A 10607-nucleotide genomic window follows, 5' to 3' on the forward strand; every position below is an offset into this window, starting at 1 on the left:
TGTTTTCCCTCACTTGGATTCTGATTTTGCCTATTTTCTTTGACTAAAACTTTTTGAATATTTCTCTTTTGTTCTTCTTACTTCCTTTTGTTCTTTTTGTCCATTCTCTTTCGGTTTCTTTTTTTTTTTTGTTCTTTTTGGATTCTATTTTATCTATTTTCTTCTCTTTTCATTTTTGTCATTATTTCTTTGATTCAAAAGTCATTTACTATTAGGTTTTTTTACCTGTTGCAGAATTCTGCTTTTCCCATTCTGTTTTCTTCGTTTGATACAAAAAGTTTAGGGGAAAAAAGGAGAAAATCCTCTTATTTTATCTTACTTTGTTCATGGCTGTAAGTTATTTGGTTTTTTTGCTCTCCTGTTTTCATTATTCAAATCAGAACTCATTTGCTAAACATAGTATGTTGCTTTTTCCGTTTGTCACATGTTTATTTCATGTCAATCTAGGTTTTATCTTTCTTTCTTTGATAAACTTTTTTTTTTTTTTGGTTATTTCCTTTCTATCGTTTTCAGCTTGATTTTTAATTTAGAAAAAAACGTTATGGCTACTGATTCGGACCTTTAGAGGGATGATGATGTTAAGTTGTTTTTAAACTTGGTTCGACACAGTAAGGAAGCTCTTGGATTCCCGTTGGTAATAAATTTTGTTAGTGACTCCGTTAGTGCAGTGGGATCTATTTCTTCTTCATCTTGTTTTATTAGTTCACGAGATGAGGCGTCATCTTCTAATGTTGATGGTTCCGTTTGTCAATTTGAAGATGATATTGATGTTGCGATGAATAATTTTTTGATTGAAGATTTGGATATTTCAAAGTTACCTATGTCGTTTGATGTGAATGTAGGCAATCAATTCATAAGCAAGTTGGTTCTCAAGAAATTCTTGCATGTAATTGCTATTAGGAGGCATTTTGAATTTAAATCTGAAAGATCTAATAATTCATTTTATGTTTTGGTTTGTAAAAATAAGAGTTGTACTTGGAAGATGCGTACTGCTAAGGTTTCAAATGGTAATGTTTAGGCAGTGAGAAGTATATTAAGGAACATACTTGTTCACTTGATGTTGCTAGTGCTGAGCATCGTCAAGCAAATAGTTGTGTTGTTTCAGAGTTTTTAAAGGGCGATTTTAGCATTGGGCTTGCAGACCGTTTGCGTCCTAATGATTTGAGGTCTATAATGCATGGTAAGCATGGTGTTGAGATTAGTTACTACAAAACGCGAATGGCTCGCCAATATGCGTTAGCATTAATGAGAGGAAGTGCAGTGGAGTCGTATGCATCCATTCCTTTTCTGTGCAATGTTTTCAGGGAGAAAAATCCAGGTGATTTTTATTTTTATGTGTTATGCTTATGGTTTTGTTTATCTTAATGTTTTGAAGGAGAAAAATCCAGGTTATGATATAATTTGTCAGGTTATATTCCATAACTTATGTTATTAGATAAGTTGACAGGTTTTTTTTGCTTATGGTTATGTTATCAGATAACTTATGTTATCTAAAAAATCCAGGTTATGCTTATGGTTTTGTGTGGAGTCGTATGCATCCATTCCTTTTCTTTGTTTTTTTTTTTTTTTTGCATAACTTGTCCGGTAGGATCTGTGACTAACAGTTATTTTAAATGTTTTTTTTGTTTTTTCTTTGTAGAATCTGTGACTTCTTATGAGCTTGACAATGATAGGCGGTTCAAGTTTTTTTTTTTTTTTTTGTGCTTGGGGGCTTTTATTCATGGTTGGCGCCATTGTAGGCTTGTGATCTCAGTTGATAGCACTTTTTTGAAGAATGAGTTTTCTGGAACCTTGCTTCTCTCTACAGTTTTAGATGCTGATAATCATATTTTTCCGCTTGGTTTTGCAATTGTTGATTCGGAGAATGACTCCTCGTGGGAATGGTTTTTTGAAAGGCTTAAGGAGGCCATCGGAACTCATGAAGAGTAGCATTTACTTGGAAATTTGAATTTAAATTTTAAAGGTGTGCATGTGGATGCTATATTCTATCGTTGTGCCAAGGCATACCGTAAGGAAGACTTTGGTTACTTTATGCGTCAATTGAAGGCAGTTCGACCAGCTATTCAAAATTATTTGCTGCAAGTAGGGTTTGAAAAGTGATCACGTGCTCACTTTGAGAGGAAGAGATATGATGTCATGACGACTAATATCTCCGAGTTGTTGAATAATGTCTTAGTGAATGCTAGGGAGTATCCTATTGAAGCTTTAATTGAGCATTTCATATCCCTCTTGCAAAGATGGTTTTATGAGCGTCGAAATAAGACGGATCAGACTTTTACATACTTGAGTAAACATGCAACTAAATGCCTTCGTGATAGGGAAAAGATTGCACGTTGCTTATCTGTTAGTTGCCTTTATTTCAAATATTTACTTTTTTTTTGTGTTTTCCTTTTTTTTTCATTTTTTTGGTTATATTTTTTATATGATCTTTTTTGTGATTCTTTTGGTCTTTTTTTTTCGAAGTTATTCTATTGTTTTTTGAATGCTTTGTTTTCTTTTCTTTTTGTCATGTTTTCAGGTTCAACCGATGGATATCAATAAGTATTATGTTGTTGATGGTTTAGTTGGTGAGATGGTTGACTTGGTGGCAAGAACATGTAGTTGTCTTATTTGGCAAGCTGATGAATTTTCATGTCCACACGCTATTGCATCGATTTGGAAAAAAAATCTTGATCCAGCACATTTTACTTCATACTATTACACCAACAATGCATTCAAAGCAACATATGATGATGTAATCTATCCGATTATTAATAGATCAAAGTGGCAAATTTCAGAGGGCAGTGAGGTGGAGGTTGTTCTTCCTCTTGAGTTTAAACGTGGTGCTTGGAGGCCAAGGAAGCAAAGAATTCTTTCTAGTGGAAAACGAGAGAAGTAATTTGTGAAGTGTAGTCGATGCAAGCAAGTTGGCCACAATAGGAGGACTTGTTCAAACCCCACATTTGTTGATATGAACTGATCATCATGGTCTAAGTTGATTTTTTGTCATTATGTTCTAAGTTGGAATTGAATGATTTGAAGGAAAAATATTCAAAATTTTCTAATAATAAAAGAAATCCTTGCATTTAATAGTTAAAAAAAAAACTGTGATTTATGGATTATGGTCTAATTTGATAGGTTTTTGTCCATAACTTGTCAAGTTATGGATCATAACTTCGGTTGTTATGCACCATAACTTGACAGGTTATGGTCCATAATTTACAAATTTTATATTCGGTTATATTTTAAAACCCTATCCCAGTTTTTTTACTCGATTTTTGTGCATAACTTGTCAAGTTATGGACCATAACTTGTGCTGTTATGAAGCATTACTTGACAGGTTTTGGTCCATAATTTACAGATTTTATTCGGTTATATTTTAAAACTGTATCCCATATTTTTTTACTCAATTTTTGTGCATAACTTGTCAAATTATGGACCATAACTTGACACATTATGGTCCATAATTTACAGATTTTTTATTCAGTTATATTTTAAAAACCGTATCCTATATTTTTTACTCAGTTTTTGTGCATAACTTGTCAAGTTATGGACCATAACTTGACAGGTTATGGTTCATAATTTACAAATTTTTTATTCGGTTATATTTTAAAAATCGTATCACAGTTTTTTTTACTCGTTTTTTGTGCATAACTTGTGCTCTCTGTTTTCTCTCTCTAAGACAGTTTTTTCTTTCCAAGATTTCTTTCTTTCCACCGGCGACCTCCTGCGATTTTTTAGGTTTTTGTTTCCGTTCATCTTCGGCGATCTGTCTTTCTTCCCTCCGTCCGTCTACTGCGATTTTTTTCTCCTTGCTCTGCAACTCTCTCTATCATCGCTGACCGTGTGCATTTTCTGACAATATTTTTTTTTGGTATAAGTTTTTTTTTCGCGTTCCTTTCGTTTTTTTTTTTCTTTCTTTCTCTGATCTTGTGATTCTATATATTATTGTTTAAGATATGGCGAAAACACAAAGCAAGAGGAAGAACAATGTTTCTGTTTCTACTCCGAGTAAACGCTCGAAGGTTGTGAACAAGAAAATTGTTATGGAGAAAAAAAGTTCCGAAGAAGTTGCTCTTCCTTCTCCCACTCGTAACACTTTGGATGTATTTTGATTTATTTTTTCAACTTAGTTTATAGATTTTCGAATTTAGGATATGGAATATGGTTTTTTTTTTTTGTTTTGTTTTGATTGTGTATTTTTAGGTTTATCCTCATATTGTTTTTCTTCGTTTTTTTTTTTCATTTTTACAATCTTGGAAGTATCGTATTAATCCTGACAAGAGATTTCGAGGCCAGGTTAATATATCATCATCTTTTGCTGTTATAGAGGAATTAAACAAAAAGTTTTCTGAAAGTCAGAAAGATTTGTTCTGAAGAACAATTTTTGGTCGGTTTTTGGATTTGGTAAAGTACAGTAACCAGTGTCAGCTGATACACGAGTTACTGTTTCATGTGGTTCATAATCCAAACACAAATGAGCTATGGTTCAAGTTTTGTGATTCTTTTACTAAGTTTTCTGTTGAGGAGTTTGCATTAATTTCTGGTTTAAAGTGCTCAGGACATGTAAACTTCTCAAGTTATGTAAAGTCATCTGATTTTTCTAGACGTAACAAATATTTCAAGGATCATTGTACAGGGCTTGTAAAGAGGGCTACTATTAAGAATTGTTTTGAGTCTGTTCATTTTGATAGTGATGATGAAGCTGTCAAAATGGGTTTGTTATATTTTGTGTCACTTTTTCTTTTAGCTAAGCCCAAGGACGTGGGGGTTAATGATGATTTGATTAGAATTGTTGATAGCCCTAATTTTAACGATTTTTCTTGGGGTAGATTGTTTTTTAATTTATTTTTTGCTTTCCTTGGGGTAGATTGTCTTTTAATTTATTTTTTGCAAGTCTGAAATCTGGTATTGAGACTTTGTACAAGCACGATGATAAGGTTCTAATTCGAAATGAGAAGAGACGCGTAGATGGATATAAGATCAATGGTTTGGCCTTTGCTTTTCAAGTTTGGGCTGATGAATGTCTACCACACCTTGGTGGTATTTGTGCATTGAAAAAGTTTATTGATGAGCCTATTCCGTGAATTTTCAAATGGTCAACGGATGAAAATTATTTGAAGAAGCCATTTGATGTGTTGAACAGCAAAAATGGCCAGGTTAGACTTCTGTCTTAGTAGTTTTTTTATAGTAAATTTTCATGTTTTAATGTTTTTATTAATATCTTTTGCTTATTTTTTGTTTTAATGTTTTTATTTTTTATTTTCAGTTCTCTTGTTTTTCAATAGAACCAATTGAATTAGAGCGTCTCTACAATTATCTTGACGGTTTTTTTCAAAAGTCGGCAAAGGATGTTCGAGCTTCTAGTGGCTGTGATTTGAAGGAGGATGATAAAGATTTTGAAACTGTCCCTCCTCCTCCATTTATCCCTCCTCTAAAAAATCAGGTTTGTTTAGTTTTGTTTTTGTTCATTTTTCAATTTACAATTGGAACTGTAAGGTTCTTTTCTAAAAATCAAGTAATGTGAAAATCATGTTTGTTTTGACATGTTATCCTCCATAACGTGTCAGGTTATGGTCCATTAACTTGTCTGGTCATGAACCATAACTTGACAAGTTATTGTCCTAATTCAGAGTTTTTGTCCATAATTCACAGTTATTGTCCATAACTTGTCTGGTTATGAACCATAACTTGACAAGTTATTGTCCTAATTCAGAGTTTTTGTCCATAATTCACAGTTATTGTCCATAACTTGTCTGGTTATGAACCATAACTTGACAAGTTATTGTCCATAATTCAGAGTTTTTTATCCATAATTCACGATTATTGTCCATAACTTGACAAGTTATTGTCCATAATTCAAAGTTTTTGTCCATAACTTGACAGGTTTTTCACATAACTTGATTGGTTATGTTCCATAGCTTGATGTGTTGTGTTTGTCATTATGATTTGACTTTTTTCGTTTTGTTATCTTTTGCATTTTTTAGGGTGCTTTTGATAATTCTGAAGTTTTGGCGCGCATTGCTTCCTTGGAGGCCAAAACTGATAGTTTGGTTGTTGAAGTTTCTTCCCTTCGAAGAGATTTCAAAGAACAAATTTTTTTTGTGGTTCAGTTGCTTAGTGAAAAGTTTGACAATGCGTTTTCTTCTAAGAAGAACAAGCAAACGGAGGAAGAACAAGCATTTGAAGAAAAAAAAAGGAAGAAGAAGAAGTTGAAGAAATAAAGGAAGAAGTAATTGAATAAGCAGTTGCAGAGAAAGAAGATGACAAAGTGGATGTTTCTTCTGAAAAAATTGAAGAAACAATTGTTTAAGTTTTGAGGGGTCTTGTTCATGATGCTACCCAGGAAGACGATAAATGTTCTGATCAAAGGATTATTTTGTATGATGAGGCAGCAGTATCACAAGAACCTATTAAATGTATAGATGAAAGGTTTTTAATTTTTTGTCCATTCTCTGAAATTGTTGATAGTGATGCATCAGAGGAGGACAAGGCAAGATTCCTATCATGGTATAAGAGTAATATGATCTCAAGAAAAGCGTGGGGACCGGCCAGCGATGCATATATGATAAAGCCTCCTTTTGATTTTAAAGTTAACACCGTTGATTCAAAACATTGGTTTCAAACTTTATGGACATCAAAGTGTTGGCTAACTGACTCGGTAAGATTCTTCCATTTTTTTTCCTTTTTTAAATTTTACGCATGATTTTTTTTTTTGTAACAAATCTGATAATTTTTTTTTGTTTTGATAGCATGTTGATGTAGCCACATATTATTTGCAAAAAAAGATGGCGTGTTACAAAAACAGGCCATACATTAGGTGTTTGGTTTTGGACTCACATTTTTTCATGAGAATTAATAGCTTATGGTGCTCTAAAAACCAAAAGGATTTGATTGGTCTTGTTTTGATTTCTCTTCACATAGTGCTCTTCAAGATTATGTGTTGGGAGATTATTTGTTTTGTAGCTTGCCTTTTTGTGAGGTGGACATTCTTCTTGTACCTATTTTTCTTGAGCGTAGGGAGCATTGGATTTTAGGTTATGTAGAGTTCAAAGATCATTGTATTAGGTTATATAATTCTCTTTTTTCAAAGAGGATAGAGAAGCAAGTCCGTGCTTCTGTGCAATCTTTGGCAGTCATTCTTCCCCACTTGTTGGAATCTGTTGGCTACTTTGAGTCTCATGCGAAAAAGTATTTCACAAGTCAATTTGATCATCTTGAACCTTTTGAGATCATATTTGACGATTGTCCAAGACAAGAGAACGGGTTAGTTTTTTTTTCTTCTCTTTAAATGTTTTGTCATTTTCCCTTTACTTCATTCATTTTTACATTTATATTTGTTGTTTCTAATTGTTAGATTTTTGGTGGTTGTTTTTTGTAGTGGTGATTGTGGAATTTTTATGCTCAAGATGGCTGAGATATTAATGGAAGCCGGATCTGATGATTGTTTGAGAAAAGAATGGGCTGGAACATTATTCCGCAAGAAGATGGCAGTTGAGTTGTTTAAGCATGCCTTGCGGAAGCAGCAATTGGGATATGAAAGTGATGATAACAGGGTTCCAAATGCCCCAAAAATGAATTTTATGACGCCAACAGATGCCATTAAGTGCGACTTGGATGATTATATGGATTAACTTGTTGGTTTTCATATTCGTATTTTATTTCTAGTTTTGGTACTGATTATATTGGTTTTTAATTTTAATTAGTAAATAAGTTTCAAGTTATTTTGCGTATTTTTACATGTAATTCTCGTCCATAACTTGTCTAGTTATGACAAGTTATTGACCTAATTCAGAGTTTTTGTCCACAACTTGTACGGTTATACACCATAAGTTGACTGTTTATGGTCCATTATTGAAAATTTTTTCATAACTCGTCCAGATATGTATCATAATTTGACGGGTTATGGTGCAAATTTGACATGTTTTTACATAACTTGTCCAGTTATGCAACATAACTTGTCTGGTTATGTATCATAACTTGTCTGGTTATGCAGCATAACTTGTCCAGTTATGCAGCATAACTTGTCAAATTTGACATGTTTTTATATAAATTTTTTCATAAATCGTCCGGATATGTATCATAATTTGACGGGTTATGGTGCAAATTTGACATGTTTTTACATAACTTGTCCAGTTATGCAGCATAACTTGGCATGTGATTAGCATAAACTTGTCATAACCTGAACAAGTCAAAAGGTTATGATCATAATTCGATCATCATTACCCGACCATAACTTGATAGTGCAGCTGCACTTGTAATTTTCAGATTCAACAGCATGTAATTGATAAATCATGGGTTTACATTCTGTTTTATTCAAGGAATAATCTCAAACATAATCTAAAAGTCTTGTCAATGAATATTAACATTCAAAAGATTGTAAGAATTAGTGTAAATCTCAAGTCATCATTTAAAATATAAGACTAGTCTTTAGAAACAGTAGTCATATCATCCAAAAGGTTATATTCTAATATCATCCCATTTTTACGAGTCTGGGTCGTTAGAACTTTGGGTGAAGAGGATGAATGAAGGAATGCCAAGCTCTTCCATTTTTTCCCTCTATTCCTTTGTACTTTTTCTTTTGTTTCTCTTCATTGATTTTTCTTCTTCCTCATTTTTTGTTTCTTCATAATCTTGTTCCTGCAATAATAAGGTTTTTTATTAGTATTAATGTTGGTTTGTTTTTTTTTTTTTTCCTTTTTCCCAAGTAGTATTAAGAAGATTCATACCTTTTTGATTCCTTCAGCAGCAGCAGCTTTTCTCATTGCTATTTTCTTTTCAGCTTCTTCAAATGTTCTGTCCAATGTTTGTTGACTGATATCAAACGAGTCTGTAAGTGGAGTATAACCGAATTCTCCCTCATGTTCTCCTAGCTCTGCAGATAATTCTTTTTCTCTGTCTTCCTGTTCATTGAGGTACAAATTAGTATATCATTAAGGAAACATTGCAAAAATAAAATCAACATTATTTTGTGTTGTTTCATTACCTTAGAGTCTGTGAGTGGATTGTTTTGTATTTGTTTGAGAAACAAAAGCACGTCTTTTTGAATGGTTCTCATAATGTCCACAGAATTCACAACCATTGCCTTTATTTCTTTCAGATCCTCTTTCATGGCTGCATGATTGGCTTCAAAATGTTGTACTTTGTTAAGCAGATTAGTTAGATCAATTTCCATCTTGTCCAGTTTTCTTGATGCTGCTGGTGGCATTTCACTTTGAACTTCATCGTCATTTATTTCTCTCAAAAAAATCATAACTTGACAGTGATTTATTTTCGACAATTTGAATAATCTGACCTGCACTTGTAATTTTCAAATTCAAAAGATGACATAACTCGACATGTTATGATCAAAACCTGACCATAACTTGATTTTTGAAGCCTTAAATTTATTCAGCATGCTTACTATACGATAGGTTTCCAATTACATAATCTTTTCATTCAAAATTTTAATTCAAGAAAATCAATATTAACATACTCAAATGAATTCGTGGTAACGGATTTACCTTGTTCTTATGTTACCTTCCCTGTTCTTCGATTTCTCGTCTAACGACACTGGCGGACCTAAGAGAGAGAATCGGTGGCGGACCTTCCCTGTTCTTCAGTTTCTGGGACTGGTGAAGGGATGAGAGAGAGAAAGATTCAGAGGGAATAGAGACAGATCGCGGAATAGAGACAGGTCGCGTTATATGGCCAGATGGAAGAGAGAGTAATCGTAGGAGAGCGGCGGAGGGAAGAAACAGTTCGCCGGAGATCGCTAGAGAGAAGAGAGAGTGATTGTGGGAGAGCGGCTGTCACGCCCCCCAAGCGGGGTGGGTGACGTGGAGCTCGATTAGGGATTAATAAAGCAAATTCCCAACCGGGCCCCACATTTAACTGCATTAAAATATTAATAAATTACTACAGAATCCTGGAGCCTCTGACACACAAGGCTCCACCCCACAAGACATACAATATCGTACATACATGCTCATGTAAATAATCATTATAACAGACATCAACCACAGTCTAGTTAATCCAAATATTACATAAGTTTACAGAATTTCTCAAATTCCTTACATTTGTCCAAGAGGATGACCACAATCCTCACTTGATTCCAACAGCAGCACAACTCAGCTGCTCCGTAGCAAATATCCAGCTACTGTGCACCGCTCCTGGAGTCTCCTGGGAGGGGTTTAATACATTTAAAACATAAAACATGAGTGAAAGGCCCAGTAGGATATTATTTTAAATGACTTAAAGTAAATGAATAAATAAATGAGCAAGTAAATAAATGAATGAATAAGTAAAGAAAATAAGACATTCAGTTCCAACAGACAGCCGGAACCTCACATCCTTTTTCTCAAAGGAAGTATAACTGAAAATAACCGTTTTACAGGCTTCAGCAAGTAATTAGTACAAATTACTTACCTAACCAAATGCCTCGCCTACCCAGACCGAGTTTCGGGTTCTGCCCCCGATGATGCACTCTTCGCATCCTATCTAAGCTTACAGCAATAGACTCTATTACCAGTTCACAAGATCTCTTTACTTAAGAAATCATTCATTAACATTTTGAAAACGTTAATACGATCCCACGAACTACTCAAGCCACGGGCCCCATGACTGGACAAGCCATAAGGTTCCATGAC

Source organism: Morus notabilis, unplaced genomic scaffold (assembly GCF_000414095.1).
Source record: "Morus notabilis unplaced genomic scaffold, ASM41409v2 Scaffold1317, whole genome shotgun sequence".
Lineage (NCBI taxonomy): Eukaryota > Viridiplantae > Streptophyta > Magnoliopsida > Rosales > Moraceae > Morus > Morus notabilis.